This window comes from Trachurus trachurus (genome assembly GCF_905171665.1).
Source record: "Trachurus trachurus genome assembly, chromosome: 10".
Lineage (NCBI taxonomy): Eukaryota > Metazoa > Chordata > Actinopteri > Carangiformes > Carangidae > Trachurus > Trachurus trachurus.
In genome coordinates this window covers 436547-463117 of record NC_139894.1, presented here as the reverse complement: position 1 = coordinate 463117, position 26571 = coordinate 436547, and the positions used below count along the sequence as shown (strand labels likewise).

Below are 26571 nucleotides of genomic sequence, written 5' to 3'. Positions count from 1 at the left end.
AAATGAGCGCGCACACACACACAGACACACACACACACACACACACATGGATGCATAGAAAACACAGGTCATGTGCAAATACAAACATCCATGGATAACTAGTCCAAGCTGCACATCTGGATCGTGTTGTGCATGAAGCCGTTGAGTCTGAGGTCTGTTCCAGATGTGAAGACGGACGGTCGGTGAGATAACAGGTAACAGTGTGTGTGTGTGTGTGTGTGTGTCTGTGTGTGTGTGTGTGTATGTGTTGTTGTCCTCCAGACCGGTCCTGAGTCCACATCTTCTTGAAGACATGCAGAACAACCACAGAGCCTCTACAGCACTAATTATAAAAGAATATAGTCATATTATATGTCAAATTAAACAGCAGAAGCTGGGCTACAACGTGTAAAAACCATGTTTCTATGACCCAAACACAGCCCAAACACTACTCAAACAAACAACTAGACATCAACCTTCATGAAGCACCTCTGTGTGGACCCAGTCGCCACATTTCTGGCTCATATACTACTGTACATTATGCAAAACACATCAGCGACCGCTCATCTGAAAGAGCCGGATACAAACATTGGGACGTTACGTAGCAACCGCGGCTAACACAGAAGCTAGCAGCAGCACGGCAGAGGGAGAAGACAACAACCAAACAAAGTCGAGCAAACACACACACTGCTTGGCCAAAACATGGTTGTACATTTCCTCTTACTTTTGCTGTTTTGCCATGAAAAGTTTGTTGGGTAAATCCACAATATTTCCAGTTTGAACTTTGACCGGTGTTACATCTAAATCGGTCCGGACGGGCTTTAGGAGCCACAGCCTGGGATTCTGCTGATTCTGATTGGCTGCCAGTGCTGTCAATCACATCAACGTGGGTATAGCCTCATTCTATTGGCTCTAACGGTTCGAATGAGCTGTCAACCACTGGAATCAACCAATCGGCTGCAGAGATAGAGCCAGGCATAACTGCACCCAAATAAACTGCTCTCAGTGCAGCTTTACGCCCAGAAAGGAGTTTAGTTGTTGTTTAGTCCCGGATGATTCTTTTTCACTTAGTTTATGCAAATTCTGTGAAAATAAAGATGAAACAATGGTTTATAGTAGAAGGTGGTTCCAAGCTGTGGCTAAAATGGACATTTTGGAAAGTTCGCCTGAATATTTTGTAGTAAAATCTCAATAATTTTGTCCTGCTTCACTTTATCAGAATCAACCACTGCAGAGATAATATTCATACATTGTACAATCATGTGATGGAGGTTTTGAGCTTTAGCAGCATCATTCTAAAGTACACACATCTAAAATATGATTTATTTTTTAGGCAAACATTAATTTTCTGGTCCTGGTTCTGGTTCTGTCTGGTCTGAAGGCTGCTGTGATCAGTCTCCGACTCTCAGACTCAGAATAATTTTCCAGACTGAGGAGCTGCCGTGTCGCTGCAGCATTTGATCATTTCTGTTTCTTTTTTCTTTTTGTGTTTTTTTCCTCTGGTGACTCAGATCCAGTCTGACTCTGACTCCAGATGATTCCTGCTCACGTCTGTGCAGAGGAAATTATAAATATACCAGACAACAGACATCACTTCATCCCTGTGAGTCTGACACAGAAAACAACACAGCTGTTTCCTAAAGTCTGAGACCAAGTTCCATTCTGTAAAAATAGATGTTTCATTCAAATTAATAAGAAAAACACATTTATGAACTGTTTCTAAGTCTGAATGGTATTTGTGAATTAAATTGATGTTATACTACAACTATACTACAAAAATCTAATATCTTACCAAGAATATTTGTCTTATTTCTAGTCAAAACAAATCTCTTTCTACTTAAAATAAGACTCATCACATTAAAAGCAGCTTGTTTTTAGACACTTTTTTACTTCTTTCAAGCAGATTTTCACTTGAAATAAGTAGAAAAATCTGATAGTGGAGCAAGTTTTTCTTTCTTATTACAAACACAAAAAACTTGCTTTCACTGGCAGATTTTTCTACTTATTTCAAGTGAAAATTTGTTTGAAACAAGTGAAAATGATCTAAAAACAAGTTAATTTTTAGGTGATGAGTCTTATTTTAAGTGGAAAGAGATTAGTTTTGACTAGAAATGAGACATTTTGACAAGAAATACGACAAATATTCTTGGTAAGATTTTGAGTTTTTGCAGTGCAGGGACGGATTTTTCATGCAAATAATTTGCTTCAATATTTTAAATATATTTTCAATTTTTCTGAGCTTTCGCCCAGCAAATAAACGCATCAACCAATCATGTGATGACAACCTGTGTCTCTCTCCATCTCTTTTATTTACAGTCTGGTTTGACAAGACACAAACTTTACAAAGACAATGAAATTAAATGAACTGAAGGGTTAAGGTTAGAAATGTCATGAATAAACCACCAGGTTCTGACAGTTCACTGTGTTGTGACTGGGTCAGTGTCAACGACTCAGTGTGAGTATTAGTAGTAGTAGTATTAGTAGTATGAAGCATTAGAATTGAGACACAGCAGAAAATAAAAACAGCCAGGCGTAATAGAGCCAGGCATAACTGCACCCAAATAAGCTGCTTTCAGTGCAGCTTTACGTCTAGAAACTCGTTGTTATTAAGTCCCAGTTGATTCTTTTTCACTTAGTTTATGCAAATTGTGTGAAAATAAAGATGAAACAATGGTTTATAGTGGCCGGTGGTTCCAAGCTGGGTCAAAAATGGACATTTTGGAAAGTTCACCTGAATATTTTGTAGTAAAATCTCAATCATTTTGTCCTGCTTCACTTTATCAGAATCAACCGCAGAGACAATGTTCATATGTTGTACAATCATTTGATGGAGGTTTTGAGCTTCAGCAGCATCATTCTAAAGGACACTCATTTAAAATAGGATTTTCTTTTTTTTTTTAGGCGAACATTAATTTTTCTTTTTTTTTCTGTGTGTCATCTTCATTTACTCTTCACCAGTAACACATATACTGAAATTTACGCATCTCAGCAATTTCTCATTTTTTTCCCCTTACTATGACACCGAAAGTATTCAAATAGACCTTGTGGTTGTAGAGATATACTCATTTTATTATGGATATGCAATTTTCGAGAAAAGGCCTAAAAAAATAGGCTTGGTTTTGTTAAATGTGGTTTCGATTCTGACAGTTCACTGTGTTGTGACTTGTCCGTGTGAACGACTCACACACAACAATAGTTAGTGTAAGTATGAAGTATTAGAATTGAGACACAGCAGAAAATAAAAACAGAAGCCAAACAAGATGGCCGACTACCAACACTGAAGGAAACTAAAGAGCTGAAGAAGTTTGATGCTAAACTAACAGACTGTGACTATGCAGAGTAGAGAAGCTTACGTATGGTCAGGCTGAAGCATGCAGCTCTCATTCAGCTTACTGCATAACATTACATTTACATTTTCATAATCATCTTATAATTTTCTTAAAAATTTAAATATCTAGGTGTATTTTGCACATCTGAAGCTTCTTTGAAGTCGCAGCCTTAAAACCCTAACCCTCATTAAAACCTTTCCTGCCTTTAAAGCTTCAGCTACAGCACTTTGGGTTGTTTTAAATGTTCTATTTAAATAAAATTTGACCTTGATTATTATTATTTTGGCTTTAAAACATTTTATTTTGATGGAGAGGCTCTTCAGTTTGGAGCTAGAGAACTCAGCTGGATCTATTTTCTGTCTTTCTGTGGTCCGTTTTAACCTTCACCGTCACCGTCCTGTTTCCTCCTCGGTCCTTTATGTCTTCGGCCGCTGCAGATGAAATGCAGCAGCCTCCACCGCTACAGCCTCATTCTCGTCTTTAAAACATCGTCTCTGTGCTGAACCTCGGCTTTTTATTTACACCTGTTTCCTCAGAGATTAACGAGGTCGTCAACGTTAAAAGCTCAGAGACAGGGCCGTTGTATAGGGGAGAAAGGTGATGATAACTCTAGGGGCCCAGCGCCCAGTGGGGCCCATAAAAAACCCCAGTAGTCTAATCTTTGTATGACTGATTTATTCTGCGTAAGACCCTGACTGATACTCATAGTACACTGTAAAAACTCAACATCTTTCCAAGAATATTTGTCTTATTTCTTGTCCAAATGTCTCATTTCTAGTCAAAACTAATCTCTTTCCACTTAAAATAAGACTCATCACCTAAAAATTAACTTGTTTTTAGATCATTTTCACTTAAATTCACAATAAATAGAAAAATCTGCCAGTGAAAGTAAGTTTTTTGTGTTTGTAATAAGGAAGAAAAACTTGCTCCACTATCAGATTTTTCTACTTATTTCAAGTGAAAATCTGCTTTAAAGAAGTAAAAAGTGTCTAAAAACAAGCTGCTTTTAATGTGATGAGTCTTATTTTAAGTAGAATGAGATTTGTTTTGACTAGAAATAAGACAAATATTCTTGCTAAGATACTTTTTGCAGTGTACTGCTGCATTAGCATCAAAACAAAGTAGGCTAAATAAAAAATGATAATACATACGTAGTCTAAGAAAAAAAAAGGAAAAGTCAGGGGGAGGGGCCCACTTTAGTATTCTTTAAGGGGGCCCAGAATTCATAGCAACTGCCCTGCTCAGAGAGAGAAGAGCTGAAACTTTTTATTTCTGATCATTTTTTAAATTATAATAATAATGATAAGTTTTATTTGTAAGCGCTTTTACAGATGCTCAAAGAAACTTTACGCTTTAAAAATCATAAAATCGAGCAAAGTCAGAGTGGAATTCAGATTAAAAACAGCAATAAAATAGTATAAAACACAAAAATTACATATAAAAACCCTTTTAACAGGGAAAACCAGGAGAAAGCTCAGGGTGAGCAACAGAGGAGGGATCCCTCACCAGGACGGACAGACGGGACAGAGATGTTGGGGCCCCACAGAGGCAGATGGGCCGGTCGGAGGAGGCCAACGAGAGGTCAAACAGGAGATCTGGACTCTCTGGTCTCCCCACAGACCGGCTGAAGCCTCAGAGCATCGTCTGCTCCTCCTCCAACTCCCACAATCCTCCAGGTGAAGCTCCGCTACACACGTCTGCTCAGGAAGCTCAGACGCTGCACAACAACAACAACAACAACAACGTCTGTTCAGTTGGATGTGAACGAGAAGATTAATGGATAAATAATAAAAAATAGTGTTGAGTTTTTAATAACAGCAGTTTAACAACACGTGAATCACGTGATGAACTCATCTTATTGTTAAAACCACTAACAGGAAGCTGTCAACGTCTATCGTCAGTGGATCCGTTGCCTCTGAGTTTACGAATCCGGAGCGATCCGGATGAAACGGAGCAATACCACCGGTAACCGGGGTAACCGGGGTAACCAGGGTGGCAGTATTGAGTCAGAAGCAGAGAAAAGTCACTCCGTTACAAAAATCGGCGAAGAAGAGAGTAGTTGCTGGAAATTCGAAGAAGACGAAGAAGACGAGAGTGAACATTTAAAAATGTTTCAGAAAGATGGTGAGATGGTGAGTTGGTGAGAGGGTTAAACATACATTTAATGTTGGTGCCGGTAATGACAGCGTGTTGCCGTGTCAACGACGCTGTCATTTATGACACACACTGCCCCCTAGAGGAGAAGTTGTGTTACGTCCATAAAAAGGGTGAAACGGGACGGAGGTATGAAGCAGCTTAAAGGCTCCAGTCTCTTTATCGTGTCCCCAGAAACACTGCTGCTGTTTTCTGAACATTTGGATCTTTGTCTGTTTCCTCAGGTTGCAGTGAATTGACCCTCTGGGCCTCCGTAGATTTTGTCGTCACATAGAAGTCTAGATCTCCACTGATAAACCGTCTGTCTCTGCTGTAGAGGATAAACTGTCTCTGTTCTATCTGTTCTCAGAGTAAATGAGTCGTTGTTTCCTCTGAACATCTGCTCTCCGTCACGTCGCTGCAGCCGTTTGTCACAAACATGAGTTGAAAATAAGTTTAAAAAAATTGCAAAACAACAAAAAGAGCAGCAGAAGTGAAACTGGGACTCTCTCTCTCTCTGCTCTACATTACATCTTTTGTTTTTCCTCATTCATTTTAAAACACAAGCCTTTTTTCTTCCTCCTTTATTCTCTCTGTTCCTCTCTCTTGACCTTCTCTCCCTCTCTCCATTTCCCCATCTCCTCCCTCCCTCCCTCTCTCCTCGGTGACAGACCATCTGGCCTCAGTCAGTCGGCCATCTTTAATGGCTTCATCACCGGCCGCGGGACGCCGCCGAACGGAGAGCTGTGATTGGCTGAAACACCCGGCCTGCCTCCTAACCCCCCCCGCCCCCGCTCTCTGAATTTCAGCAGCGACAACATCTACAGCATACACACAGACACACACACACACACACACACACACACACACTGCAGCTCTTTCTCTCTCTGTCTGATACAGAAATCCACTCTGATGTAGAAACACATTTCTTTTTTTGGTAACACTTTACAATCAGGGTCCCTTAATTAACGTTAGTTAGTACATTATTAAGCATTAATTAACTGTTTACAGATATATTAACAATCATTATTATGTATTACTTAGGATTAGGAAACACATTAATTAATGTAGCCTATTAGGAAGCAGTTAATTAATGTTTACTACTCAAAGTTAGTTCATAAATTATTAAGTAATAATAAAAGTTGAATATTGTAATGAGTTATCATTATGTATGCATTACTCAGCATTAATGAACATTAGTTTATATATTAATGCTTAATAATGTACTAAGTAACGTTAATTAAGGGACCCTTATTGTAAAGTCTTACCTGTTTTTTTTTATACGGGATCAAACGTCTCGTATGTTATACTTGTTTCACCTGCGTTTTATTTTGAAGGGCAGATTTATTCAACCGATGTCAGAGTAGTTTTCTCTCTCCTCTCTCTGCAGCTGCCGTGACGACAGGTCGGCGTCGGCCAATCAGAGGAGAGGAGGAGAGGAGCATCATGGTCCGACCGCCAGAACAGAGTCAAACTTAAACTTATGAAACTGTGACGTTTTATCACGACTGTAATTCACTTTATTCTGGTTCATAAAACTAATTCTCAGATCAGTTTTAACGTGTTGATCTGTTTCTGTTTTTATTTCCTGAAACTTATGAAAACTCATCTGAACAAACAAATGCACCAGACCTTGTAGCGCCACATGATGTAATAATAAAGTTATTGAACGCAATATGTAAGAATAACTTTGTCACATTTTGTAATAAGTTGTTACATAATGCACAAAATTATTACATTTTCTTCGTAAAAAATTGCAACACCAGGATTTTGTAATAATTGATGCAATAATGCAGTCTCTCCACAAAAACGCAATTATGCCATCCCATAATTCAACGCATGATCAGCCAAAGTCTGGAGCCGCATTTTTTCAAAGACGCTACACTTTCGCCACATAAATCTCAGATTTCCGTGCAAAATGCATTGGAAGCACTTGTTGTTGTTGCGTTTTCTTTTTGTAAAACTACGGAACTTGTTTGACTCATCAACGTTTTGTAAGTTTGAGCCGTGTGTTTATTAAGGTCTAAATAAAACAAAATGAAGAACTTAATTATTCCCAGTACTTTCTGTGGTAAAGTATGCTTGCTTATCATAGGAAGTCATTAGAAATGACTCTTTACATAAAGGTACAATCACTTTTTTTTCTTCTTATTCATCAGACCACAATTTTTTCAATGCATAAATATCCCACATATTCCATCACATTTTTTAAGAAAACATGCCACAAAATCAAGGATTTTTGCCCAAAACAATCACAAAAAAAATCGACATAATGCGGTGTTATTACATAATGTGGCACTACAGACATTCATATAACAACATGACCATCAGCAGTGGTGTAGTCCACATTATTGTAGTGTGTATAGGACGAATCGCCTTGTTGTTTACAACTACTTATGAGAACAATAGTGACGGACGAGAGTTTCGCTATATACTGTATATCTAATTTTTCATGTCACTATATCACCGTTTAGACTAATCTGATGTTTGTAAAGTTTATAAAACCAGTGATTGGACAAACATTACTATTTCTGTGTGCACATTTTTGTAATTAGTCATGGTTATCATAGATTAGCCGGGCTAACGGTTAGCTACCTGTTTAACTTTAATAACTCAGTGACTCAATAAACGCTCCATGAAAAAATATTTTCTCCAGCGGATATCCTAGTTCCAACATGACTGAGCTAACTGGAGTAGTTTCATGTGGTGTCCCACAACGGGAGGGTTTTAACAGCTGACGTCCTGCTGTTAGCTTAGCTACCGCCGTTAGCTTAGCTGCTGCCATTAGCTTAGATGCTGTTAGCTTAGCTACCGCCGTTAGCTTAGCTACTGCTGTTAGCTTAGCTGCCGCCATTAGCTTAGCTGCTGTTAGCTTAGCTACCGCCGTTAGCTTAGCTGCTGTTAGCTTAGCTACCGCCGTTAGCTTAGCTACCGTTAGCTGTCCCTGTCAGCTGCAGCCACTGATGCTTTCTAGACACTGTGATTCCCCCAAACTGAATAAATACAACACATAGCAACACAAAACACACACACACAGAAATAGTAATGTTTCTTCAATCATTTCAGATTTGTCTAAACGGTGATAGGGCGTGAAAAATATGATATATAGCTAAACTCTCGTTTGTTACTGTTGATCTCATTCACATTACAGCTGGTTTTCTACCAGGAAGTAGAATGTAAACAACAAGGAGATACAGTCTATAGGGTACTGGGTTTTAGATGAGTAGCTACACTGTTCATACCTGTAGTTAATATACCCACTGGAAACCCAGCAATATTTCAGTACAACAGAACTATGTGAGTAAACGTGAGTATCACACGCTGAACAGCGGCCGGCCGGTGGGAGGAGGACGAGGTTTAACGGAGCAGAAGTCCTGTGAACACCTTGTATTGTTGTGTGGGTGTGACGGCTGTTTAAACACCGTCACATTCTAACGTTGTGTTGGAGCTGCTGTCTGCTGGACTGGACACGGCTCACACCGCTGTCCTCTGTCCTCGCCATTAACTCCCCTATGTTTACGCATCATTAACTTGGCTCAGTCTCTTCAGGAAGCCCATAATAAGTATAAGCATGTCCAGATATATCTCCTCTGACTCTTCACATGAACTGAACGGAGAGAGTTAATGATAGATAATAAATTCAACCATTCTTTTGTATCAGTCCATCGTCTTCTTTTGCTGAACCAACTGAGCTAGAATTAAGTTAAATAGGAATATATGAGATATATGAATATGAATATGAGGTTGTATGAAAGCCAATATGTGATTTGTATTTGTTCACCTGTGTTTAATGTTGTATGTCAGGGAAAACACTATCTGTGCACTTTTGTACAATGTGGTGGTGTGTACGTAGGAAGCGGTTTATGTTACACGTTACATGTTGTATTTGTCCTTGTGAATGGGCCGTTGTTATTTGTGATTGTATGTCTTACATGTTTGGTTCATTATTTTGTTGTTAAATGAGCAACTCAGGAATACAGAAGTAATATATAGATACATGTAGATATATTGAATTTACATATGTGGTATGTATATATGTGAAAACATGTAAAGATTTAATAAGAAACCTATTAGAAACTTGAATAATGTCATATATTTACATATGTGAAGCCTCTATATGTGCCTGTTTTATATTCTGTGCTTATAATTTAGTCATAAAACATATAATTATATATTCATCCCAATGTACCGTATGCCTGAGACCACGTTCCCAATACATGTTCAAATTAATAAGATAATGAATCATATTGATATTTTTAATATTTCTTCTTCAGTAAATGTTGTGAGATGTAAAAGTCTGAGACCACGTTCCCAATATGTGTTCAAATTAATGAGATAAACATATAGATGTGAATAGAATTTATATTTATATACTGTTTTAATCTAAATTACTAAACTTCTACCACACTGAAAAAAATAACTCATAAGATTTACTTAAAAAAATTATTGTAAGTATTTGCACGCAAATGATTTAAGTAAAATTTAATGCTGCAATATCAAGTAACATTCACTTGCCAGTATCAAGTAAATTCTACTTACCATAAAAGATAACAGTTGTGAAGATATTAAGTAACATTTACTTAATTACATCCAAGTTTTAAGTTATATTTATTTAAACAAATTAAGTAAAGTGTACTTGTTTTTCATAGGTAGGAACATCATTTTACTCAAAATTTCAAGTAAATTTTATATATCTGTAGTATTTGCTGTTATGAAGTAATTTAGTAAATTTTAATAATTTCTTGTGCTTGAATTTAACCAACACACTAATATTCATCACATATCACACAACTAAATTACAATGCAATTAAACTGTTTATTTTCATTTTAAACAGTTCAACAAACAACAAAGTACTGTCAAAGTAAATCCACTACTACTGTGGACTGAATTGCCCAATCTTTTATGGGGCAGCCGTAAATTTAACTCTAGACTAGTGCACTTTTAAGAATGCAATTAAAACATTAATGAAATAAAATCAACAGCCTTACTTGACAAAAAATGAAAAACATTTATGACAGGCAACTTCTCACTAGTAAACCAGGATGAACTGGAACTCAGTGATAGTTCTTGGCATTTCTTTACAAGGGTCCATGTATGATGCCGCATTTTCCTCCTCTAGGATGACAAAGTCATGACATGCATTTTAGGAAAGCAACTTCAACTTCAAGGTGTTTACTTTTGGGGACAGTTTAAATCCATCCAGCTCCAGCAAGAGTTTTTGGAAGACTTCAAAAGTGTAGCGCAAAGTGGGAGGGTATACCAAGTTCAGGGCATAAATTAGTCCCATGAGCAGTGAGCAAGCTTTCGCAGTACTGTTGCACCCTGGTATCGACTGGATCCTCATCAGCACCACGGACGACGAGTATTTTGACGATGTGGTTACTGACATCACTCCAGCTGTCCTCCTGCATACAGTGTACAACAAAAAAGAAGAATCTTATTGAGAAACAAATAATAGAATTGCATGAATCATTCAAAGTGACTTCATTATCAGGGAAGAATGAACACAAGAATATATCTGTTCCTTTGTCTGTTTTTTTTTGTTTTACTTAAACATTAAATTAACCCGTGTCATTAAACATTATTTTTAAATGATAAAAATCATGCTATACCAAGCAGTCTTCAAAAAGTTCCTCTTCCTTCTCGCCAAGGTACAGTATAAGGCTGCGGATAACGGTTTCACGTCTCATCTCAATGGTCGGTTTCTGTGAAGAGATTAAGAACATGAACAAAACCATTAGTACATACACAATGAACTGTCAAGTGAAAACACAAGTGCATATGTTTGCTTTTGTGTTTTAAGTGCATGGACCCAGAGCGTGCAAGGGCACCGAATCTACAGTACCAAGTGTGAGGCTTGTGCTGTATATGTGTATATGTGTGTGTGAGAAAAAAAAAGTAGGCCCATCACCCTGTAAAACATATGAACAAGCAAAACAAGCACACCTGACTCAGTCTGTCCAGGAGCGGCCTCATCTTGATCCCCAAGACACCACGACTCTAATTTTCGTCAAGTTTGTGCATGAAGGTTTGCTCCAGGGGAATGGTATTCTCCTTAACTCCTCCTTGATCTGAATGGACAAAAGATTCACAAGTACATCAATATTTTTTATATAAATGTAAATAATAACCCCCCCCCCACACACACACACACACACACACAGTATCTCTGCAGTAAGCTGTGCTGTGTGCATGTGATTGAACCTTTATAAAAAGGTACAGTTGACAGCAGATCACATGACAGTTATAAAAAAAGATTATAAATTCTGTTCTGTAAATACTGTTGCAAGAAAAGTACATTCCACTCATATATTGGGAGATAACTTATTTTAATTATTACTATTATCTGCTTTGCTGTTATAGTAACTTGTACATGTAGCCTATTAACAGTCAACAGATCGGTCCGCACATCACGAAGTTGCTGTGGGCTTCACACCGCATGGCACAGCCATGCTACTAGCTGTGCTAACTAGCTTCTTGTCAAAAAAAGAAAAGAAAAGAATGTCCTATGTTGACGTCAGTTGATAAATGTCCTACCGTTATGTTGGTGCTTTTTTAATATCCTAACTTTAGTTAGGTATTTTTATCGGGGAAAAACTGCAGCCCTACCACTTACAGGCCAGCATGGACCAATGTAGCGTTATGCTAACTTTAAATTAACTTATGATTATGAACAGTAACATATCTTGCGTCAAACTATCAAAATACATGCAGACCTATTATCACAAATTTATAACAGAACGGTATAACTTACCTGCGAAATGACTGTCGTGCGTGCTACACCTTGCTCTGTGATCCTGTAACGTCCGAGCAGAGCCAGTCCTGTTGTGTTACTGTGCGCATGCGTCGTGCATCCGTTTCAAAAGACTGGACTTTCAGAGTAAAGTTTATGTAATATTTTTAGGTTTATGTCATACAACTATTAAACATTTAAATAGTATGAGGAAAACAAAAGTAAAACTTACTCTTTCCCCATAATTCATGTTTTACGTTAATGAAATGTTTAAATTTACTTAAAAAACTCTAGTTCTCACTGAATCTTAAAAATACAAGGTAGAAATTATGACAGTTACTCTAATAGAGTTTACTACACCAAAAAGTCACTTTTTTCAGTGCACATAAAAATGAATCATATTGATATTTTTTAAATATTTAGATTAGATTACATTAGATTAGATTAGAAGGACTTTATTGTCCACCGTAGTGGAAATTTGTCTTCGGCCTCTCCAAGACAACAAACACACAAACAGATCAAGACAATCCACAACATACACATAAAAACATAAAACAAGAACAACCAGAATGATGTGCAAAACAGGCACAGACAACATAGCGACAGGTTGCATTCCTAACAATCATGCCGTATTCAGAGCTTGTATGGCCGGTGGAATAAAAGATTTCTTAAAAATGTCTCGACTCATCTTGGGAACTCTGAATCTTCGCCCGGATGGAAGCATCTCAAACTCTGAGTTCAAGGGATGTGAAGCATCCTCAGATATCTGTCTGGCCTTCCTGATGACTGAGGTGTTGTACAGGGTTGTAGCTACATTTCTACATGTATAACTCTTCCACTAGGCCCGTGTGTGTGTGTGTGTGTGTATTAGAGGAACATAGATTGTGTGTGTGTGTGGGAGCATCCTGAGGTCCTTACAGACACATAAACACAGCCGGTCTGTCAGCGATGTTCACCTCCCGCTGCTTCTCTTCACGTCTCTGCAGGGAAACGACACTTTACCTCCTTCACCTTATCAGCTTCCTGTGGTTCAGCTGCCACCAACAACCTGCAGCTGAGCCACCGCTTTTTATTCTTTCTTTCTTTCTTTCTTTCTGCCTGTTCAGCCGAACGGCCTGAACTGAGCGTGACCTGCAGCCGCCGAGCGGAGCTTCTGCAGCCGCTAATGATGAAGGGCAGAACGAAGGAGATAACCACACTTCTAATTAAGGACAACGGCCCTCTGGAGATGAGCTGATATCTCACATTGTACTTTGTAGCGGAGCATGTTCTGAATCACGGCCAGGAATTAACAAGGTCTCCAGGCAGAAAGCTCCTTGAAAAGTTCACACAACGTCGACGACCACGGTGAGGAATTAAAAATGAAGGAGAGAGATTTGTTCTGTTGAGTTTTTTCTTTTCTGATTGTTTTGGGCAAAAATCCTTAAAAATGCGATGGAAAATGCGGGATATTTATGCAGTTTTCTGCAATGAAATTGTAGGAATTTGCAAAAAATTGTGTGAACTTGCAAAAACTGCGGTTTGATGAATAAGAAGAAGAAAAAAAAGTGATTGTACCTTTATGTAAAGAGTCATTTCTAATGATTTCCTATGATAAGCAATAAGCATACTTTACCACAGAAAGTACTGAGAATAATTAAGTTCTTAGTTTCGTTTTTTGTTTCAGACCTTTAATAAACACACGGCTCAAACTTACAAAATGTTGATGAGTCAGACAAGTTCCGTAGTTTTACAAAAAGAAAACGCTACAACTTCTGTAAAAATGAATAAATTACTACACATTGTACTTTGTACAAAGGTCTCCAGGCAGAAAGCTCCTTGAAAAGTTCACACAACGTCGACGACGGTGAGGAATTAAAAATGAAGGAGATTTTTGGAATTCCCATCTCTATGTAGTTAAATTATCTTCATCCCTCAACACTTCTAAGTTCAGACTGAAGCTTCAACCTGTTGAATCAAAGTTCCTAATAGTTTCTTTTGTCATTGGATCATTATCTCTTTACATGCTCATACACTCACTCAGTTAAATACAGTTATTTTATATTTATACATACCCATGTTTTTATTTCTGACTTCTTTGAGTGTTGCTATAAAATGGCACTTGTATTGTTTCCTTTTTTGTTGTATGTATATTTCTTGGGGTGGTGCCCATAGGGTTTTTAAACCTCTCCCGCACTCACTATTCTTGTTTCATTTCTGTTTTTTGTAATTGTCGTGCATTATGGTGCAAATAAATAAATACTAAAGGAGAGAGATTCTTTCTGTTGAATTCTTCTTCTTTTTCTTTTCTTTTTGTTTTTACCGGTGGAGCAGTGAAAAGTGTCGACTCTGCTGCTGCTGCTGGTTCATGGATTTATTTAATTCCCAGGTTTAGTTTCTTTAATTTGATTCCTCGGTGGAACGACGTCGACATCCAACAAACACACGGAGCTCAGTGTAAATAAGAGCGAACGACTTCATGAATTAAACATCGTGTCTGTGTAACTACGGCGACGACGACGTATTCATTCATACGAGTGAAGGAGCTGAACAAACGTTTCTTCACCGTCATTTAAAACACAGCTGAGGTAATATATGTACATATTTAGAGTTTCTATGGATGAAGCTGCTTCAGCTTTGTCATTCAGCCTCTGATGTGATTTGTCTTCACCTCTCTGTTTCTGCTGCTGCTGCTGCCGCTGCTGCTGTTGCTGCTGCTGCTGCTGCTGCTGCTGCTGCTGCTGCTGCTGCTGCTGTGTTCTGTTCCACAGACTTTAGTTGAAGCCGCAGCCTCAGTCTGCATGGGAGTCTGAAAGCTCCCGCTCCTTAAAAAACTATGTAATGGAAAAACAACTTTATTAGACCGACGCGTTTCGACTCTAGCCTTCATCAGGGTCATACAGAAACAAGCTCAACACATCATTCACATAGACACAGCTGAAAGAGATCTTGACCAATCCTCCACATATTACATCCGGTTTGCCTGTTCACCTGCTGCTTTAATTCATTAACATCCCTTGTTCTCTTTTAGTCTCTTAGTTTTTTAGTATGTTTTTTTATTTGAACTTGTCTTATGAGTCTTTTAAACTATTTATTGCACTCCCCGCACTTTTTCTTTTCTCCCTTTTCTCTCTTTGATATGTGGGCCAGTGTTACTACTGTAATGTATGTATGGTGTATGTATGTTTTTTACAAGTACAAAGCAGCTGTATTATGCCCATGACAAATTTCCCTCCCGGGACAAATAAAGTTTATTTGATTTGATTTGATTTGACATGTCCCAACCAATGAGGAGAGTGGGGAGCACCTGTGTGACACATCAATTAGCACTAGTATGGCAAGCACCTTATTTGGTCGTGGACCAAAGAGAAGTGAGATGATGACATAAGGTGATCCACAGCACCACACACACTAAACCTTCTTGTTTTCTCTCTCCATGCACCTTGTGGATTGGTGAAGTTGCACCAGAAACCGCTCTGTCTCTACTTCCTTAAAAAACTATGCCACGCTCTGGGAATGTCTATTTTTATTTTAGACTCGACTCCTCGTCTTGTGTCAGAAACTCCTGAATCATGGAGATAATTGTGTGACAGCGAGAGCGAACTAACAATCTAACAATACCCGTTTGCATATGTGAGCAGCTCAGACTGAGAGTTAGTGGCTGTTGCAGGAGAAAGTGCTGCAGCAGCTGCTGACTCAGCATCGGCACTCACACACACACACACACTCTGTCTCCTCACCGGTGTGTGTGTGTTCACTCTGTGCACGACAAACACACCAAGAAACATGTGAATCCTGCTGGAGAAACATCTGGAACAAGAAGAAACATCTGGAAGCTTCTTATCTACAGACTAAACTAAACTAAATGAGCTTCATATCCAACTGCATCTCAATCAATTAGAATAATATCATAGAAATTTTATTTATGTCAGTAATTCACTAATACATTATATAGATCCATTACACACAGAATGAAAAATTTATTTTATTTGTAATGATTATGAATAACATTTAAAGAAGACCTACAATGCATTATATTACAAAAGACCAATTAAAAAAGCATTATGTCCATTTATATGCACTCATTCAATACTTGGTTGGGACTAAATTTATATTTGACTTGAATCACTGGAAATGTATTTTCACATGATCTTCTCATTCATTGAGATGCACCTGCACGTAAAAAGATGAAAACAACATGGGAAACAGAAACATTAACAAGTTAAATGCAAAAATGAACCTGTAAAAAAAAAAAAAAACTATGGTATGTTAAAGTGCAAAATAAGCAGCATAAAAAAAGGCAGAGGTGAAGATGAACGTTTTTATTCTGCAGCGTTTGATGGGATGAACTTTGACCTCATGATTCTGTCACTCATCTTCAAATCATTTTTAGGGGCCAATTATTTCTGAAGCTCGTGGCCGCTGCAGAGATCTGACGTGACATGTTCAGCTTTTTTAGTTTCAACTGGACCAACTACAGCTTCAGCAGCAGCAGCAGCAGCAGCCGTGTTGTTAGAGAAGGACTGACAGGACAGTTTCTCTTTTAGACGTGTGTGTCTTTTCTATTTCTGTATTTTTAAAATGAAGACAGGTCGATATTGTAATAAACCTGGAATCTGACGCCACACAGAGAAAAATAGGGGTAGCTACAGAAGGGAACATTTCTGTACTTAAAGGTACAGTTCTGTCCTACTGTAGCCTATAGAGAATGTGAAGTTACGTCACGCCGCTTTGCATTGTGGGATGTTGGGCGCCATCTTTGGAGGATTGCGGATGTAAACACTTGCTCGTCTCCCTAAAAAAAGTTCCCCAAAGTTGCTAAAAAGTAAATCATGGTGGGACAGTACTGCTGCCACAGTAGTAGATGCACTAATACCAACAACCAGATAGTTCACAATGTCTGGATCAGTCAGTGAAGGGAGTAAATCTGGGTCTTGAATCCAGTCCCCACTCTCTGTTTAAGTTTGCGTTCCTCCAAAGATGGCGCCGACGTCGCACAATGCAAAGCGGCGTGACGTCAGCTTCACATTCTCTATAGGGCCAATTATTGTACTCTACAGTACCTATGTGTACCTTTTGGGGGTAGAAAAGGCACATCAATGTTCCAGAATGGCAAAAGGTACATATATGTACTCCTAAGGAACAGGTATTTACCCCCTAAAGGTACATTATCAGAGACAGTGTGTTTTAAACTTAGTAGCTTAAAGCAGAACTAAGCGATCCGGTCATTTTGGCTAACTTCGTTAGTTAGCAGCCCCCGCCCTCGTCATGGATCTATTGGTCCTCGTCCCTACGTCACCACATTCAGGCGCATCCCTTGGCTGCATACACAGAGAGGACTGCCCCTTTATGCCGTTCTCTCTCCTCATTGGATAAAGGTTGTAGGATACAAGGAAAGTTTTCTCCTGGGCTCAGAGCAGAGCAGAGTGACTGACAGACCCGTGTTTCAGACCAAACACTCTATAGAAGTGATTGCTGTCGGAAGATACAACTATTTAAGACTTATATCAACACAAATATTCACCTTACTTCTGCTTTAAGTAGGAGTCTGGTAACCTATAAGGCGACTATTAATATGATTTAACTGGTTGAAGCTGCTTATTAAACTGTTGGTTTTGATGCTGATGAATCAAATGTGTGTGGGTCCATGCCTATGTTCCCACAGCCCTCTGTTCCCACTGGACTCTCTCTACCTATCTGGGGCCGGATTCACCAATATGTTCTTAAGAAAGATCTTAAGAAATGTCTTAAGAAGATAATTAAGAAGTTCATAAGAAAGTTCTTAAGTGCAATTCCTCAATATTTTCTTAAGAACTGTCTTAAGAACAGTCATTTCTTACGAATTACTTATTTTTCCTACTTAAGAACTTCTTAAAATACGTCATTGCATTGCATTGCATGCATCATCAAACAGCATAGCAGGTAGAGTGTGGAGTTTTGTTCGTTGCAGTTTGTAAACGAAACATTGAAACTGGGCCCTCCTCTGGGGCTAAGCTGTGTAGCCTCCTGCCCCAGACAGCAGCAGTTGTCAGGACTGCAAAGGAAAGGATAGTGTGAGTGAAGCGCTGGAGCCGTGAGCCGATAGCCGACCGTCACGGGAGCCTCCGGTGTTATGCCATCGTGGTGAGCCGGGAAGACGGTGTTAGCGGCGGATGCTAACCGCTAGTTAGCATCGAGCTAGCTCAATTGTTACCAGTCGAGGCTTTAGTTGTCGGTGTCGGTCGGGAATCGGTCCGCGGCTCTAGCGCTTCACTCAGACTGTAACTGTTATTTCTTTTTCTTTGCAGTCCTGACTGCTGCTGCTGAGGGAGAGACGTGCTAGCACTCAGCAGCATCAGATACAGCTAAGTTAGTGCAGCTAGCAGCCCTCAGCCTCCTACTCTGCTCTGCTCCACATAGCTTCACCTGAGCTCTGTCATCAACTCTCGCTCTCCACCCAGAAACGACCCCGTGCACAACAAAACAAAGCAACCACCACACAGGACTAGAAGCCCATAGGTGATAATTAAAACGGATTTCATATGTATAAGTCTAACATTTATTTTTGGGCACAAATATGACCTAGCTACTAGTTTAAACTTGTTTAAAATTTGTTGAAAAAGGTGATTTTAGAGGTTTACCTATTCACCATGGGAATTTAAGACAGGTCAAGGTTGTCTTAAAGTTAAGAAAAAAATAAAGAACAAATTTGAGAACTTTGATTTCAAGAATACCATTTGTTCTTAAGTTTTTTCTTAAGAAGAAACTTAAGAACAAAGTTGAGAAAATACTTAAGAACTTCTTTGGAGAATATGACTTCTTCTCTTTTTTCTTCTTAAGACAGAAGTTAAGAAAAAAATGACACTTAAGAAGATTTTTTTTCTTAAGAACGTTTTGTGAATCTGGCCCCTGGACTCTATCTATCTGGCCTGTCTAGCCTCTACCTGGTCTTTTTACCAAACTGGTAACGCTTCCTTTTACGGTACGGTAATTACCAGGTAATTACCAGGTAATAAGATGTATTTACTAGGTAATAACCAGGTAATTAAATGCAATTACATTGTAATTACCAAGTACTTACTAGGTAATTACCTTGTAATTACCCAGTATTTACAGATATTTTTCCTGACTACTACCAGGTATTTACCCAATAATTTCCTGGTAGATACACAGTAATTGTATATTGTAGATTTTAATAATAATAATAATAATAATAAATTTTATTTAGAAAGCGCCTTTCACGCCACTCAAGGACACTTTACAGCAGTTAAAATCATCAAAAACACAGAATAAATCATCAATAAACAATACCAAAACAAAACACACAGCACGGAATAATCAACATTAAAAAGCACAGAATAAACAACAATAAACACATCAGTAATAATGAAAAGAACAAATAAATAAAACTGTGCAGAATAAAAGGGAAGTGTTAGGGTGAGGGGTGGTGGGGTGGATAGGCAATTTGAAACAGGTGGGTTTTGATTTTTGTTTTGAAAAGAGGGAGAGAGTCAATGTTACGGATGTGAGATGGTAAAGAGTTCCAGAGTCGGGGAGCAGAGCGACTGAAAGCTCTGCTCCCCATGGTGCTGAGGAGAGCAGGGGGGACAGTGAGGTGGAGAGAGGAGGAAGATCTGAGGGAGCGTGCTGGAGTGGCAATGTGGAGAAGATCAGACAGGTATGGAGGGGCGAGGTTGTGGATAGCTTTGAAAGTATACAGAAGGATTTTGAATTGGATTCGTAATGTGACCGGGAGCCAGTGAAGTTGCTGTAGGATGGGGGTGATATGGTGGGAAGAAGGGGTTTTGGTGATGACACGTGCAGCAGAGTTTTGAACCAGTTGAAGCTTATGGAGAGACTTGTGAGGGAGACCGAAGAGGAGAGAGTTGCAATAATCAAGACGGGAGGTGACGAGGCTGTGGACAAGGATGGAGGTGGTGTTGGGAGTGAGGGAGGGACGGAGTCGATTGATATTACGTAGATGAAAGTAGGCAACCCGAGTGGTGTTATTGATGTGAGATTTGAATGATAGAGTGCTGTCAAGGATGACACCCAGACTCTTAACCTGAGGGGAGGGGGAAACTGAGGAACTGTCGATAAGAAGGGGGAAACGGTCAATTTTGGATAGTGTAGATTTGGTGCCAACTAGAAGGATTTCTGTTTTATCACTGTTTAATTTGAGGAAGTTGGAAGTGAACCAGGATTTGATTTCGGTTAAGCAGGTGATGAGGGAAGAGGGTGGGAGTGCGGAGTTTGGTTTACTGGAAAGGTAGAGCTGGGTGTCATCCGCGTAGCAGTGGTAATGGATGTTGTATTTACGGAAGATGGTGCCAAGGGGGAGGAGATAAGTGATGAAGAGAAGGGGCCCCAGGACAGAGCCCTGGGGCACACCTGTAGTGACTGGGGAGGGGTCAGACTTAAAGGATTTGAGCTGGATGAACTGATTGCGGCCTGAGAGATAGGAGTGGAACCAGTGAAGGGGGGTGTGGGTGATGCCGATGGAGGAGAGTCTATGAAGGAGGATGGGGTGGGAAATGGTGTCAAAAGCTGCACTTAGGTCGAGGAGGATGAGGATGGAAAGTGAACCGGAATCAGCTGCAGTGAGAAGATCGTTGGTGATTTTTATGAGTGCAGTTTCGGTGCTGTGGCGGGGGCGGAAACCAGATTGAAAAGGGTCATAGAGGGAGTTTTGAGTTAAGTGGGTGTGTAATTGGGTGGCGACTATTTTTTCAAGGATTTTGGATATGAAAGGTAGGTTGGAGATGGGGCGGAGATTATTGTAGTTGTTGGGGTCTAAGCCAGGTTTTTTCAGAATAGGGGTGATAGCTGCAGTTTTGAGGGGTGAGGGAACAGTTCCAGTGGTGAGTGAAGAGTGAATGATGGCAGATATGAGGGGAAGCACAGAGGGGAGACAAGATTTGACAAGGGTGGTGGGAAGGGGGTCAAGCTGACAGGTAGAGGGTTTGGATTTACGGATGAGGTCATAGATTTGAAGGTCAGTGGGAGGTTGGAAACTAGAGAAGTGCTGACAGTGTGGCAGAGGTGCTGGTGGGAGGAGAGGAAGTGCAGGTGGGAGAGAGGGAAGTGAGTCTGAATCTAAGTGTTGGTGAATGATGGAGATTTTGTCATTGAAAAACTGCATTAGGGAGTTACAGGTGTCAGTTGAATACAGGTGGGGAGGTAAGGAGTCAGGTGGCTGAAGAGTTCTGTTGAGCAGTGTGAACAGTGATCTGGTGTTTCCTTCATTGGAGATTATCTGAGCGGAGTAGTGATTTGTTTTGGCTTGGATGATTGAGTCCTTGTAATGGCGTATGTGGGTTATGTACATTTCTTTGTGAATGGTGAGTCCAGTTTTCTTATAGAGTCGTTCCAGTTGGCGGCCTTTAGTTTTCATGGAGCGGAGATGGGGGGTATACCAGGGGGCAGTTGTGGAGAAGGAGACAGAGCGTGTTTTGAGTGGAGCGAGGGAGTTGAGGATGTTGCTTAGACTTGTGTTGTAGAGGGTTATCATTTCGTCAGAGGTGGTAGAACAGTCCGGGATCAGAATAGTGTCAATGGTGGAGCAGAGAGTGTCAGTGTTGATGTTCTTTAAGTTCCGGAATGAAATGAAGCGTGATGACTTGATTCTTGAGAGGCAGAGTGCAGTGCTAAAAGAGATGAGGAAATGGTCACTCACATGGAGATCGTCAGCTGTGCAGTTGGAGGGGGTGAGGCCAGAGCAGCAGATTAGGTCCAGAGTGTGTCCTTTTGTGTGTGTTGGGAAGTTGATGAATTGATGGAGTCCAAAACTGTCCAGGCAGGCCAGCTGACAGTCTTGGCTGGGCCCGGGACAAGATAATGTTAGATGGGCCCCCCCCACCCCCCCCCCCCCCTCTCCATCTCGCCTCCTTTCCTCCGGCTCCTTTCCTTCCTCTCCTCCTGCTCTGTCTTCCTCTCCTCTGTTTCCCTCTCCTGTCTTCCTCTGATTTCTCCCTCCCCTCTTCCTCTCCTCTGTCTTCATCTCCTGTCTTCTTCTCCTCTCCTCTGTATCCCTCTCCAGTCTTAATTATCCTCTCCTCTGTATCCCTCTCCAGTCTTAATTATCCTCTCCTCCGTTTTCCCTCTCCTGTCTTCCTCTCCTCTGTCTTCATCTCCTCTGTTTTCTTCTCTTGTCTTCTTCTTCCTCTCGTCTATGTCCCACGCGCCGCTTCACCACCGTGACACACCCCCTCTCTCTCTTCTCTGTCACCGCCGGTAAAGTTAGCCTGCCGCTCCGGCTCCACCATGACACTGACACACACACCCTCTCTCTTCTCTGTCACCTGTAGCCTCACTCTGCCGCTCCGCTCCATCGTTACACTGACACACCCTCTCTCTCTCCTCATCCGTAGCCTGACTCCTGACACCTGACTGCTGCTTGACCTCCCTCCTCTCTGTTTCTGTCAAAGATAACATGTTTTGTCAGGCTTTTGCACAAGCTAGGCTAATTAACGTTCGTCAGTTAGGTTACGTTACCAGGTTGGCCTCACTACTTACCTTGCTCTATTTTACTTGTCCCAGCTTCACCGTCACTACATTTTTTTAAATATTTGTTTAGAGCATTTCTCAACCCTTTGTTTTCCTCTTCTCTTTTTCTCTTTTCTTTTCTTTTCTGGGCACCGGACTTGTGCTGACCAGACATTTTGAGTGTAGGCCTTCTGAACTAATAATAACGTCAATAACAAATTCGATCACGGGCCAAACCATTTTTGTGTTTGGGGTGGGGTGTGGGGGTGAAGACTTAAATGTATTAAACATATCTTTTTCCACATAGGACTAATTTGACAATAATAATAAAAAAAAAGTCCACAATTTAATGAGGGCCCAGTTGTGGGCCCCCCCTCTTTCCTGGGCCCGGGACAGCAGACCCGTTTGTCCCCCCCTATCGGCGGGCCTGTGTCCAGGCATGATGAAAAGTCTCTGGTGAGGGGTGAATTAATGTTGTCCATGTGTATATTGAAGTCCCCTAGTAATATGATGATTTTAAACCCGGTAGTTAAAAAATATTTACCTGATATTTATCTGGTAAATACCAACAAGTTACCTGGTATTTACCCAATAATTACCAGGTAGATATCCTGATGTGTCTATACGTGACTTTGTTAGGGTGATAATAACTTAGATATTTACCTGGTAATTACCAGGTATTTACTCAAAATGATCGCTACCTTACCTGGTAACTACCACTTATTTACGTGGTAGTTACCTGATATTTACCTGGTAAATATCAACTAGTTACCTAGTATTTACTAGAAATATACGGAAAACTACCAGGTATTTATCCAGGAATTATATATTATGTATTACCAGTCAACCTGTGTGGTGACAGTGAGGGTATAACTTGCAACTATTTACCAAGTAATTACTTTCTAATTACCCAGTAGTTACAATTTACATTATCAGGTAAAACCTTGTGAATTACCCTGTAAGGAAGGTGGAACTGTACTGTAAAAGGAAGCGTGGTTTGTTTCAATGATATTACCATGTAGTTTCCTGGTAACTGTAGATTATAATCCTCTGCCCCCCATCAGGGTGTGTAATTTTGAACATGGTACCTGGTAAAAAACTCCCATATCTACCTGATAATTAACAGGTAAATATCAGAGTTTTACAGAGTAGTTACCATGTAAGAAAGGTGGAATTGTACTGTAAAAGGAAGCGTGGTTTGTTTCAATGATATTACCATGTACTTTCCTGGTAACTGTAGATTATAATCCTGTGTAGTTTTGAACATGGTACCTGGCAAAAACTCCCATACCTCCCTGATAATTATCAGGTAAATATCAGGGTGATATTGGAGTTTTACAGAGTAGTTACCATGTAAGAAAGGTGGAACTGTACTGTAAAAGGAAGCGTGGTTTGTTTCAATGATATTACCATGTACTTTCCTGGTAACTGTAGATTATAATCCTCTGCCCCCCATCAGGGTGTGTAATTTTGAACATGGTACCTGGTAAAAAACTCCCATATCTACCTGATAATTAACAGGTAAATATCAGAGTTTTACAGAGTAGTTACCATGTAAGAAAAGTGGAATTGTACTGTAAAAGGAAGCGTGGTTTGTTTCAATGATATTACCATGTACTTTCCTGGTAACTGTAGATTATAATCCTGTGTAGTTTTGAACATGGTACCTGGCAAAAACTCCCATACCTCCCTGATAATTATCAGGTAAATATCAGGGTGATATCAGAGTTTTACAGAGTAGTTACCATGTAAGAAAGGTGGAATTGTACTGTAAAAGGAAGCGTGGTTTGTTTCAATGATATTACCATGTACTTTCCTTTACATAAAGATACAATGCATTTTGTTACACTCTGTGACAAATACGCAAAAACATGTGAACTGTCAAAGAGACTAACTTTAATCCTCTTAATCTGCAAAACAGTGAACTTGAAGAGAGTCAATACTCTTAAAGGTATACGCAAACATTTTTTTGTGTGTCTTGTCTCACTCCCGAGTCCATGACAGGCAGATAGACACCATCCTTTCAACTGTGCGTGCAGTAACAAGGGAGATACGGGCAGAGCTGGCGCACCGCTAATTAGCTTAGCTCAAACGCTGGAAGTATATAGGTAGTGTTAGCCTGCCTCCACCTAAAGTCACTAATTAGCTTAGCTCAAACACTGGAAGTGTATGGGTAGTGTTAGCCTGCCTCCACCTAAAGTCATCAGAGAAACTCTTCAGCAACTCTAAACGGAAACCGGCGGGCCGATCTTCGTCTCAGAGCTGACAAAACTCTCTGGTAAGACATCTTGAGCGGTCAAATGCCGCTAACGGGACGAGATCGGTCAAAACGGAGGGTTGAAGCAGAGACGGTTATTTTGGTTCAAGCGAGCTACCTCGAGGGTAGGTTAGCTTCCTATTTCAAAACAAAAGCACAAATTATATCGTCATGGTTTTCTGTATGTAAAGAGCAACCGGTGATTGGTTGGTCACACCGCAGCTTGAGTAGCGCCGAATTTGTCCTAACAAAATTGTAAACCACAGCTGGTATTTTGACAAATTAACGACACACTGCTGATCTAAACGTCTCCTTTCTCACTTAAAAATGTTTGAAATGTCGATAAAGTGATATATTTACAGAGTTTAGAGCTAAAATGAAATCAGCTTCTGACTGCTGATTTCGGCTCGGGTAGGAGGCAGGCTAACACTACTCATACACTTACAGCGTCTAAGCAAAGCTAATTACGGACGATAGGGGCTCTGCCTTGTTACTGCACGCAAAGTCAAAAGGATGGTGACCTATCTGCTGGTCATGGACTCGGGAGTGAGGCAAGACACGGGAAAAAAATGCTGGCCTATCCCTTTAAGTGCTAAACATACAATAACTTGCATATTAAAAAAGAAAATGAAAAGAAAAACACAAAGTGCAGAGCTTTTTGCCTTCTTCACATGTCCAGTCTACACATTTTGGCAAATTACATCAGTAAAAACTATAACCTATCCACACCCCACCCCACCCAACAGAGATGGGTGCTCCAAGGCTATCCCAGTGATGCTTCTCCCTAGCATGAGGACATACAGGTATTCTGTGCTACTGCTTGTGGTCGCCAGGTACTGCACCATGTTTGTTCCAGGCTGAAGAATAAAGAAAAAAAAAACAAGATTCAAAAATTAGTTTGTACAACAGGTTAGGTTCATCTCTACAGGTAATGCTGTATCAGACACTGTATCTGGAGTCTTAGCCCATAGCACATTTCTTTAGGCACATGTAACAGCCATCTCAGGTAGATATAAAATCTGTACACTGGGTACAGTAGCCCATACTGTATGTGCACAGCCAACAAACTATGCATCTCTGCATTTAACCCTTCAAATACCCATCCTGTTGATGCCCATGTGGTAGAAACAAATCATGAACTATATATATTTTTTTCTATAATGTTTTCGAAAATATCTATTTATTCCATTAATTTTTAATCAGGGCCCTATATGAATTCTGGGATAAGGGACTCCTTGATTTTTAGCCAGAAGTCGAAATTAAATATGCATTTTAGACAGGGCAACACACAAACTACTCACCATGCCTTGAGATAGAGGGCATGGATAGAGGCCACAATGTCATTTGCCAGCAGTTCTCACCAGTTATACTGGGTTCTGTAGTGGGCAGAGAAAAGAAAGACCACAATAATCTCAAAATAGCAAACCCAAATACTCCAACCTAGCACCAACAAGCACTGCGAGCAAAACGTCTCTGCTGCTAGTCACTATGGTGACGTCCGTTACGCACCCCCCCCCCCCCCCCCCCCCTCCCTCCACTAACGACAAAGCAAAACAGTTCGAGCGCACATACACACACACGGCTAACAGAAAACTACACTCACCCTACACTCATAGACTTTGATAGACAGCTATGTGCAGCAGAAGCAGAGTAGGAGGGCTACTAGCACCACCAGATGTCCTGGATGTTAGCCAGT

At 40.1% G+C, this 26571-nt stretch overlaps 1 long non-coding RNA gene across 1 annotated transcript; it reads right to left on the bottom strand.

Moving 5' to 3' along the window:
- Positions 1-10437: 10437 nt before the first annotated feature.
- LOC310992212 lies at positions 10438-12258 on the bottom strand. Its single transcript, XR_014595679.1, has 4 exons — positions 12197-12258; positions 11389-11513; positions 11055-11147; positions 10438-10847 (listed from the first exon to the last, which is right to left on the bottom strand). It is a non-coding gene; the product is annotated as an uncharacterized lncRNA (long non-coding RNA).
- Between the last annotated feature and the right edge of the window lie 14313 nt (positions 12259-26571).